The sequence below is a fragment of the Panthera leo genome, chromosome A1 (genome assembly GCF_018350215.1).
Source record: "Panthera leo isolate Ple1 chromosome A1, P.leo_Ple1_pat1.1, whole genome shotgun sequence".
NCBI classification, from domain to species: domain Eukaryota; kingdom Metazoa; phylum Chordata; class Mammalia; order Carnivora; family Felidae; genus Panthera; species Panthera leo.
The window spans coordinates 96,041,933-96,054,064 of record NC_056679.1 but is presented as its reverse complement, the minus strand read 5'-3'; positions in this window follow the sequence as shown (position 1 = coordinate 96,054,064).

Here is a 12,132-nt window from a genome sequence, read left to right as displayed (position 1 = left end):
GCTCGAACTCACCAGCTGTGAGATCATGACCTGAGCTGAAGTTGGATGCTTGGCCGACTGAGCCACCCAGGCGCTCCTCTTTAACATCTTTCTTTCTTTACTTTTGCCAGCTATGATAATGGATGAGCTATTTTATATAGAATTATAGCCTCTTAGAAAGTTCGTCGAGATTTTGTCCTCGCCAGTTCTGTGCCTTATACCTTCCTGATGCTCGGACTGGACTATTCACTTCCAATATCAGTGCTCTTTGAAGAATGAGTCTTCTATCAGTCTCCTATCGGGCCACTGCAGAATCAGCCAAAAATGTTTTCTGACTATTTTTGGTGATTTTTGGCTACTTTGGGGGTGTGATTATATGTGTCTTATAAAAATAAATACATGGGCACAGAGACTTCTGGTATGAATACAGCTGTCTTTATCAACTTCCTGCCCCCATACCTGTTACTCCTATAAATCACATACAAGCAATAAGATCACTTCTACACACCCACCATATTCAATAACAGTAGGAGAAATACTATGTATATACTATGTATACAACGAATGTACGTATATTGATAGGTCAGTGGGATTTGTCAGAAGCTGCATAAGAGGAAGAAGAGTGACAGTAGAAAGAGGCACAGCAGTAACAGTTCTTTAAAAACAGAAAAATACAGTTCCCGAAAGAGAGGCATTCATTCACCAGTGCAAAAGTTATATACTTTATATGCAGGCCAGCAGCAGAAGCTTCCTAGATAAGGTTTGGAAACAAAATAAAACATAAATTACAGATCAAAATCTAAACGCTGCCCCAAGGAAAGTATATCTCATATATACAATGTGTATATACTATACATATACGCCATGTATATCTCATATATATGCTTATTGTATCCAAATAAATAAAACACTACCTGCCATGTAGTAGTGTTATGTAGGAAATATTTGTTGAGTGAATAGCTGAGTCACATAGAAAAAAACTAAGCAAAGACTGTGTTTTGTAGAAAGAAATGAGAAATGGCTTTTACACATATTTAACAGTGTTTAAGCCCTAATCATAGTAAGATAAATTATTCCATTTTTTATCTATTAAACTGGCAAAAATCCACCTACTTAATAAAACTTCCTGTTGGTAAAGCTGTGAAGAAACCGTTTGCATACATCGCCGAGGGTCATGTAATTTGTATAAAATTTATGAAGGGAAAGCCAGCAAATTTTACCAAAATTATAATGGTAATTTTGACACCGTGATTCTACTTTGGGTGGTGTCCTAGAGACCTGCTCATATGCATAATGAAGTAGGGATAAGGTAATTCTCTGCAAATTATTACAAGTAAAATAATGGAAGGAAATCAAATTCCCATTGATGGAGACAAGGACTGTTTAAAATACTTATAATACATCCTTTCCATAGGAATATGATGCAGCTCTAGAGAGACATGAAAGAACTTTCCATAAAACCTTCAGGATATATAATTAAATGACAGAAGAGTAAGTCAGACAGTATTTATATTATGCTATCCTTTGTGTTTTGCAAAGGTAGAAAATAAGAATATTCATTTGTAGTTATTTGTAGACACACCAAAAACTCTGGAGGCACTAGCACCAGAAGCTAAAAATACTTTGATTACTCAAGTTGAGCGACGGAAGAGGGAACAAGAGAAAAAGAGAGGAAGGAGATGTGGAGAAGAGACATGGATACAAAACCTTTTCTATCTCAAAATTTTGGAAGCTTGCCAATGAATTTTCGACCAAAAGTTTCAATTTAGGGGCACCTGGGCAGCTCAGGTGGTTTAACGACCGACTTCAGCTCAGGTCATGATCTCACGGTTCATGGGTTGGAGCCTTGCATCGGGCTCTGGGCAGACAGCTCAGAGCCTGGAGCCTGCTTCGGATTCTGTGTCTCCCTCTCTCTCTCTGCCCCTCCCCTACTCATGCTCTGTCTCTCTCTCTCTCTCAAAAATAAACATTACATTTTTTAAAAATTTCAATTTAAATTAAGAGAGAAACTATGAGATGAAATGCTAGTAAGTAAAATAAAGTAAAACGTCCGGATTCATTACACAATGACACCCTGAGATTGACAGCAAGAGAAAAACTCATTCATTCGTCCATTCAACAAGGGATTATTGCGTTACTTCCACTATTCAAGATGATGGACATAACACAATGAACTGAACAGGGATTGGCAGGATGGCTATTCTCTTGAAACTTATTGCAGTAAAATAAAAAACAGACAATTCACATTCAAAAAGAAAAAACTAAAACCACGAGGGTATCAGCCTCGTGACGAAGATAAAATAACGTACTTTATAGATAGTGACTTAAGAGGTTTTTTTGTTTTGTTTTGTTTTGTTTTTATGATGTGGACAAGTGCCTGAGGACGGACAGTGAAGACGATGACTTTTGAACTCTGACCTGACAAGAAAGAGGGCAGGCACGCACATGTCAAAAGGACACGCATTCCACTGAGAGACCAGCAGAAGAAAAAGCTTGGAGGCGAACAGGCTGCGCATGCTTGAGGACAGACAATCACACAGTGTGAATACAGAGAAATGAACAAGGACTTGGGCGGCATGGGTTTAAAGGTGTGGATCCATAACGTGGATATACTGAGCAGGGCAGGAAGTGTGAACTGCGGCGTATGGTGGTTGAGAAGCCAACGGAGGGTTGGCCGTAGATGAATCACGTGATCTGAACTGTGCAAAGAAAGGGCTTGACTCTGCCCTCTGCTGGGTACTTTAGGGAGCAAGAGTTGAAGCCAGGTGGGTGCCTGTGAAATTCAGGTGCACATGAGCATGAAGCTCAGGACAAAGGGTGAATCGGGACAGAAAGATCGGGAATCATTTACACACAAATGCTATTTAAGGCCAAAGGAGAGGGAGACAAAATCACTAAAGAAAACAAAGAGATACGGAAGAGATGATACGCTCGGTATTCATGCCATGAGCAACGCCAACGTCCAGCAAAGGGGAAGAAGACAGATGGAAAACAAACTGACAGGTTAACAATATAAAATAGTAAGAATTATGCACGAATGAAAGCAGCTAATATAAAAGTCATGCTGGGGACACATGCATCAAATGTGCCTTTCAAAGAGTCTGCGGTAATTGAAGATAATTTAATGGGATCTTGCACTTCATTTTATTATTTTTTAGGTTTATTTATTTATTTTGACAGAGAGAGACAGAGAGCAAGCATGAGCAGAGGAAGGGCAGAGAGAGAAAGAGAGAGAGAGTAGAGTATCCTAAGCAGGTTCCGGGCTGTCAGTGCAGAGCCCAACGCAGGGTGCTAACTCACTAGCCAGGAGATCATGACCTGAGCCAAAACCAAGAGTCAGAGTCGCATGCTTACCTGACTGAGCCCCCCAGGTGCCCTTTACTCTCCATTTTAAATAAGGTAAAGATTATGAGCAAACATTTACATAAGTGAAGATTATAAAGACAAGGGGAATGTACAATTTTGTCAGTTATTAAAATAATAGAATGTTAAAAAATGGAATATAAACACCTCTTAGGATACCACCGTATTCTGAAACTATGGGTAAAACAATTCTGCTTCAGTGAAAATATTCCAAACCGTGATGAAACTAATACAACTGAACACAGCTGTTTCCTGTGTAATATACAATACACGACATAGGCAACAAGTTCATCCAGTTTGACTCAGTAATTCTACCTTTGGGAATATGTATCCTAAGACCATATTTTCACACAAGAGGACTACAGTGGTGCAGAACCAGATTTTCATTGCTTTTAACTTTATAAAACTGGAATCAACAGAGACACATATACAGAAGTGGTTAAAACCAGTATAGCATATGTAGGTGGGATAAATATATTTAAACTAGTAAAAATTATCATTTAATTAAAAGTGACGTACTGGGGCACCTGGATGGTTCAGTCGGTGAAGCATCTGACTTTGAATCAGGTGATGATCTCATGGTTCAGGAGTTTGAGCCCCACGTTGGGCTGACAGCTCAGAGTCTGGAGGCTGTGTCTCCCACTCTCTCTGACCCTCCCCTGCACTCTTTCTCTCTCTCTCACTCTCTGTCTCAAAAACAAACATTTTTTAAAAAGTGACATAAGGAAATCCATAGAAATGTGTGTCGTTACACTGAGATTTTTTTAGGAGACTAAATAAAAGGGGGCATCTGGGTGACTCGGTTAAGTTTCTGACTTCAGCTCAGGTCATGATCCCACAGTTATGAGTTTGAGCCCCATGTTGGACTCCGTGCTGTCAGCAGAGAGCTGGCTTGGGATTCTCTCTCTTCCTCTCTCTCTCTCTGCGCCTCCCCTGCACTCTCTCTCTCTTTCAAAAGTAAATAAACATTAAGAAAAGCCTAAATAAATGGCAGTTGTATTGTTTTAGTGTGTCCCAATCTCATGACCAGTTGATAAATTTTTCTTTTGTATCTCTTCCCATTTCTAAGATGTAAAATCCCCAAGGACTAGCTTTTTGTTCCTTTTCCTTCTCCAGTAAGTACCTCTACCATGTATCCAATCACCCACTTTGCTGGCATGAACTTCAGGGATGTGGCTCTGAGTTAGTGAGGACATCCAAAATGATGGGTCTTCCTTTCAGGAATCATGGTGTAGAGTTCTGATGAGGATTCAGTAAATGTAAGATGGAGGGTTGACCAGACATCAGTTGTGGAGTGGTGCCAGAAGTGGTAGCAGAGAAATGGTCCTAAAATAGTTAGGTAGAAATAGGAAAAGGAGACACATCTAGGTTGAGATCATCAATGCTGAAACATGAAACAGTCTCAGCACGCATGAAAAAATTTAACACATATCCCAACTCCACCATCGTGAGCTAGGTACAGAGGGCCTAGAAAAGATGCACTGAGGGGCACCTGGGTGGCTCAGTCAGTCGAGCGTCTGACTTCAGCTCAGGTCATGATGTCATGGTCTGTGGGTTCGAGCCCCACATCGGGCTCTGTGCTGACAGCTCAGTGCCTGGAGCTTGCTTCAGATTCTGTGTCTCCCTCTCTCTCTGCCCTTCCCCTGCTCATGCTCTGTCTCTCAAAAATAAATAAAGATGTTTAAAAAATTTTAAATACACATATATATATATACACACACATATACTCACCCCAAAGAAGATGTGGTGATCATGTGACCAGATGGCGGTGTTAGCTAACCCCATAATGGTAATCATTTTGCAATATTTAAGTGTGCCAAACCAAATCAAAATGCCGTAGACCTTAAACTTACACACTGATTTTGTCAATTATATCTCAATACAGCTGGGGGAAAAACAAGAAAGCAACCCCTAATGGGAAATGTAAGACACTACAGTAAACACGTTAAGGCAATATTTCACTTTAGAGGTTTTTATTTATTTATTTTTTATTTTTTATTTTTTTTTCAACATTTTTTATTTATTTTTGGGACAGAGAGAGACAGAGCATGAACGGGGGAGGGGCAGAGAGAGAGGGAGACACAGAATCTGGAACAGGCTCCAGGCTCCGAGCCATCAGCCCAGAGCCTGACGCGGGGCTCGAACTCACGGACCGCGAGATCGTGACCTGGCTGAAGTCGGACGCTTAACCAACTGCGCCACCCAGGCGCCCCTTTATTTATTTTTTAAACATTTATTTTTACTTACTTATTTTGAGAGTGAGAGAGAGTGCCAGTAGGGACGGGCAGAGAGAGAGAGAGGGAGAGAAAATCCCAAGAGGTCTCTGCACTGTCAGCGCAGAGCCCGATGTGGGGCTCGAGCTCACAAACTGTGAGATCACGACCTGAGCTGAAATCAAAAGTCAGACGCTTAGCCGACTGAGCCACATAGGTGCCCCAAGAGGTTTTTTGGTTTTATTTATTTTGGGAAAGAAAAAGAGAGAGTGCATGTGTGCGAGTGGGGGCGAGGCACAGAGACAGAATCCCAAGCAGGTTCTGTGCTATTACCATGGAGCCTGATATGGGGCTTGACCCCAGGAACCATGAGATCATGAGCTGAGCCAAAATAAAGAGTCGGACACTCAACAGACTGAGCCGCCCAGGCGCTCTTTTACAGACTTTTTGAAACCGTTTTCCAAATCACAAAGATGGCACTATCTCAAAGACATTTTTCTTAGAGCTGGACACATTCCCTTGTAGTGAATCAAGCACCATAGGAAGCACAGTGACCTTTTCAGATAACGGAAGAATTACTGAATACTTCTGACCCCCAGGTAGATGACCAAAATCATTAGCCTGTCCTTATATGTGCAGCTCTGCCCTCTGCGGGGGATTTTGTCACATCAGAACCCATTACTATTAAGATCCACTGAGTCTCGGGACGCCTGGGTGGCTCAGTCGGTTGGGTGTCTGACTTTGGCTCAGGTCATGATCTCACAGTTCGTGAGTTCGAGCCCCGTGTTGGGCTCTGTGCTGACAGCTCAGAGCCTGGGGCCTGCTTCAGATTCTGTCTCTCCCTCTCTCTCTGCCCCTCCCCTGCTCACACTGTGCCTCTCTGTCTCTTGAAAATAAATAAATATTAAAAAATTTTTTTTTAAAAGAATAAATAGAAATGTATACTCACCTTCACCTTCATTACCTGATTTACAAAGTGAATAATTCATAAGGGAGGAAATCCAAAAGAACAGTCTAAGAATCAGGCTGCTTAAAAGAAAGGCTAATCCAGGGCTGAAGAAAACAGGCTCCCTTTTCCTGAACATATTACAAACATTTGTGATTCTACTGAAGAACTCCTACCTCGGTTCAGTTTTTTGAAGAAACAGAGCAAAAGGAGAAAACAGTGTGTTAAAGTCCGATCAAAAAAAAAGGTTAGAGTGGGAGAGAGCCAAAGCATAGGAGACTCTTAAAAACTGAAAACAAACTGAGGGTTGATGGGGGGTGGGAGGGAGGGGAGGGTGGGTGATGGGTATTGAGGAGGGCACCTTTTGGGATGAGCACTGGGTGTTGTATGGAAACCAATTTGACAATGAATTTCATATATTTAAAAAAAAAAAAAAAGTCCGATCAAGCTCCAGAACTGTCTAACAAAGAGAAAATTACATGCATGTATTCAATACATGTGCCATGATGCATTGGCTTTATCCTTTAATGTTAAATGTAACACAACTTCCACTCTAATAGGTTATTATGGAAACATTAGTTTTGCATTTTTTTTCCTATATCAAAAGGACACACCAGAGCTGCAGGGATGATAGTGCGATAAGTCCCATGTCTCAGGTGTCTTTTGTTTTAGCCTACTTCCTCCAGAAATAAGAGCCGGAGGCCAAGGCTTCTGTGCTGCTCCTGTTTTTAGGAAAGGCAATACCAGAGAGCTGATCAGCAGAGTGAGACACGGCAGAGAGGCAAACTTCCAAGAACACGTTTCTGAACTGATGGCTAGTGATGGCTTGATGTCATTAAGAAATCATACAAACCACATTCAAGATACCCTATCCCAAGGTAGGAAATGATAAAAAATATATTCCCTCATTCCGATCCCCTATTTGTTCAAGATTGGTCCTCAGGGAAGGTGGAAATTCCCCTTGGTTTCAGACTGCTTACGTATGGATACTAAGCTGAATCCCGTAATCTTGTTGTGTGTTGGGAATCCAAAGGTTAGCTCTAGGACCAGAGACACAGGTTGTAGGGTACAGCAGGAGGTGAGACACCATCAGGCTATACCTGTAGGAAATCTGTTGGAGCCCATGCAGGACAGAGGGCCAGAAGCAGGGGCTGGAACAAGGCATAGTGGGGATAAAAGAAAATGATGTGGCCCCTAAGAGAAGTGGTCTCAAATTGTTGCCGGCATCAGAACCCCTAGAGCTTTTGGTAAAATACAAAATGCTGGGGCCACCCCAGAGATACTGACATTGTAGGTCTGGGGTGGTGCATGAAATTTGCAGTTCTTTTTCTTTTTAAAATTTTTTTTTAATGTTTATTTATTTTTGAGAGTGAGAGAGACAGAGCACGAGTGGCGGACGGGCAGAGAGAGAGGGAGACACAGACTCGGAAGCAGGCTCCAGGCTCTGAGCTGTCAGCACAGAGCCTGACGCGGGGCTTGAACCTAGGAGCCACGAGATCGTGACCTGAGCCAAAGTCAGATGCTTAACCAACTGAGCCACCCCGGCACCCCTAAAATTTGCATTTCTAATAAGCTTGTAGGTGATCCTGATGCTACTGTTTGCTGACCACACTTTGAGAAACACTGCACAAATCTCCAGTCCACTGAAACCCTCCCATAGGTGTTCCCTCGGTTGCCGGTAGTGTAGACCAGCCAACTCTTGTGATTCCTTCCGCGTGCCGTCCATTTCCTCCAGGCCTCAGACTATACCTTCCTGGATGTACTGGAAGGTAACTCAGGTTATCCACCTTGAAGCAATGAAGGTTGAAGGCAATGAAGGTTGTCCTGGGGATAAGCCATCTTTTGAACTATATGCCTCAGGTGATACCTTTGTAGAAACTGTAGGGGCAGTGAGATCCTTCTCTGGCAAGCAAGAAAATTACTGTCACCAGCCCAGAGAGTTCAAAGGGATCTAGAAGACAAATGTACTCTCTCTTGAATCCTTTCTGTGGTTATCTTGTTTGTTCAGCCATAGCGGGGTTTTAGGAAAAGATGGAAAGAATAATGAAAATCTAGAGTGAAATCCTTGTACTAAGCTCCCTGATTATGTACCTGTTATCTGGACTTTTGAGAACAGTAGAGAAATATTGTAGGAAGGTGCTAATTGAGTAATAAAGTTTAGCTTAGAGTATAGAAAACTTGATAGGACCCAAGAACACAGATAGACTGTAAAACTCAGACTACGGATGGGGAGACATGATTCTTCACTTTTTAAAAAAAATTTAATGTTTTTTTTTTTAATTTACTCTGAGAGAAAAGAGAGGGCAGGGGGGAAGGAACAAAGGGGGAGAGAGACAATGAATCCCAAACAGGCTCCACGCTCTCAGAGCCCGAGGTGGGACTTGTTCAGGAACTGTGAGATCATGACCTAAGCTGAAATCAAGAGTTGGACGCTTAACCAAATGAGCTACCCAGGCGCCCCTGATTATTCACTTTTTATGAAGAAGATCTATATTAGGAATTCTTTAAGTTTCCTTGAAGTAATTACAGAAGTATCACAAAAATCATGTCTCATCCATTTAGGAACCTGTCTGTTAAATTAAAAATGAGGTTCAGAGGAATTGAGAAACATCCCCTCATACTAATTTCACAAATGACTCTGCTTGCTGACTTTGCAGCTACAGAGTAGAAGCCCTTCCAGGCGTCCCAAGGGAGCATCTGTTTAATTGAATTAATAATTTAATAATAACTATTAGAGGATCCGTGAATTGAGAAGGATGACGAGATGCTACAGAAAGCAGAACATTTGGACAATTTCCATTGCATCATTCAATATTTACTGAACACCTGTCTTATATTAAGAACTTTGCTAAGTACTGGGAAGTATCAAGGTGATAAAAGGTACTTTTATTCTCTGGAAGTTCAGGATCCACTGTGGGAGATGATGAATAAGCAAGTAATTGCAATAATCTGGGAAAGGGGGATTGCTCCAACTAGGGGCAAGGGTGATGAAATTCCTTTCAGAAGTCCTGTCTTGGGTTCCTGGGTGGCTCAGTTGGTGTTAAGTGTCCAACTCTTTATCTAAGCTCAGGTCACGATCTCACAGTGCATGGCATCGAGTCCTGAGTCGGGCTCTGTGCTGACAGTGCAGAGCCTGCTTGGGATTCTCTCTCTCTGCCTCTCTCTCTCTGTCCCTCCCCTGCTCCTGCCCTCTCTCTCTCTCTCTCTCTCTCTCTCTCAAAAAGAAAAAAAAAGTTCTGTTTCACTATTCTATAAGCCAGAATGTTCATTTCTCCCTCATATACATAAACCTCATATACATTGTTCAAATCAATTAAGACACACTCACAATAACTCATTACATATGTGTCTGTGTCCAGACACACACACACGGATGGATAATGTACTTAATGAGATTCAGTCTACAATCTGTGTAGCCCCTCTGCACATCTCTCCTGAATATGACTTTGGTCGGGTCTCCCTCATGTCTGACATATGTCTGACAATAGCCTGAATTTTCTAAGAGTCAAAAATATGACCTCGCAGCACTGAATGTAACTCTCATCACTTGTATTTATGGCTTAGCTGCTTATCTGTTCGGGAAAATGCCAGAGGATGGGACTTCTCAAACACCCATCCTCCAGACTATTTCTTAGCCCCTTTCCCCCATAAATATCCATCAAACCCCAGACACCGTGGGAGACTTTATAAGAAAACAGGTCAATGGGATGCCACGTATCAAGGGAGCTGGCTCCCAGAAGGGATTTTCTTTTGGGAAATAATTCTTTCCTTTAATGAATCAAAAATATGTACAGGCTGAGGTTAATATTTGGACAATTGGCACTTCTTAGGTATTAACTACCATCAGTTTTTATTTTGTTTTTAAATGTGTATTTATTTTAGAGCGACAGAATGTGTGTGTGAGCAAGAGAGGGGCAGAGAGAGAAGGGGTCAGAGGATCCGAAACAGGCTCTGTGCTGGGGCTCGGATGCACCAGCAGTGAGATCATGACCTGAGCCAAAGTCGGATGCTCACCCGACTGAGCCACGCAGGTGCCCCGATATCATCAGTTTTTAAAAAGGCAAAATTCATTGTATTTAATCACCGCATATTAATAATATCATTGGGTATGAGTTAGATAGGACTCGTGAGGGCAAAGGGAGAGAGAGCAGAGGAGAAACTTTTTTCTCTTCCTTTTCTTCTCATTCTTCCCTTCTCCTCTTCTTCCTCCTCCCTGTCCCTCCCTGTCTTTTTTCTACATCCTTGTTTATTAAAAATAAAGAGTTCTGGCTCGATCGAATCACAGCCAAGTGCTTGGAGAGTGTGGAAGACTGCAACACTGTGCCAGGTGAGGTGCCATTGAACTTCACCCTCAAAGACAAGCAGGAGTTTCTCAAGCAGCAAAATGGCCCAGTTAAGAAGGAGCAAAGATGTCCTTTGAGGACTGAAGGGGCCCAACACGCATGGCAATCAGCAGAGCCACCTAAAGTTTTGCTTTTGTGTCACAGGACCTTTGGACTTCCCTTGCTACACTTGTAGAATGCAACCAGTGCCAGATCTTTAGATTCGTAAATATTCCTTTTTAACCCTTTGAGAGAATTAGAGGTAATAAATACAGCAGTCAAAACTCATTAGACAGAATGATATGGTGTCCCTCTTATCATGTACCTGAGGGTCGTGGGCAGCCTGGGGAATTACCACGGAGGGAAACCTAGGCGTGGGTGGCTATGGAACTGAACAGTCTTTAGAGAAGCTTCATCTCTATTTCCAATTCCCATTTCAAAATTTCTCCCAATTAATCCTCAATCCCTAAGATGGTCTCCTTTTAAAAAAAAAAAATTTTTTTAATGTTTATTTATTTTTGAGAGGGAGACAGAGACAGAGACAAAGCATGAGGATGAGCAGTGGAGAGGCAGAGAGAGAGAGGGGGAGACACAGAATCTGAAGCAGGCTCCAGGCTCCAAGCTGTCAGCACAGAGCCCGACATAGGGCTTGAACCCACGAACCATGAGATCATGACCTGAAGTCAGACACTTAGCTGACTGAGCCATCCAGCCACCCTCTTGTCCCGAGACTCTAATTTCTAACATTGCTTTTATAAGAAAATACAACCCTGATATCCAAAGGAGCAACCTAGGAATCGTTTGAATTAGCAAAGATCACTGGTATATTAGACAGTTCTTGCGTAAGAAGCTATAGGGCATGCAATTCAACAGTGGCATCAACCCACCCATTTGTATGTTTTTGTATCCTGTGAGAAATATCCGTGTGACCATGGGGGGCAAGTGCTGGCTCCCTCTTTTCTTTCTTTGAATTTCACAGTAGAGAACGCCAAGAGGTGGATGGCTTTTTAAATGTCAGCTTTACCTTTTGTTGATTAGTTCGTAGCACAATCTTTTTATAAAGGTCTACCAAAAAGTAATGAAATAATATTTCATTTCACACTGAGAGCACGCTGTGTAAATAATTATGAAAGAAGAAACGTTTATAGCAATGTAAGTCCCGTGAGAGGCATAAAACCACCCTGAAAGGACATCGCATGTACTATTTTAAGATTCTGGACAGCAAGTCCCAGGTATTTTAAAACCTGAATCAGAAGCCGGGACTTAATATTATTTTCTCTTTCACTATTCAAAATGTATGTAATGTTTT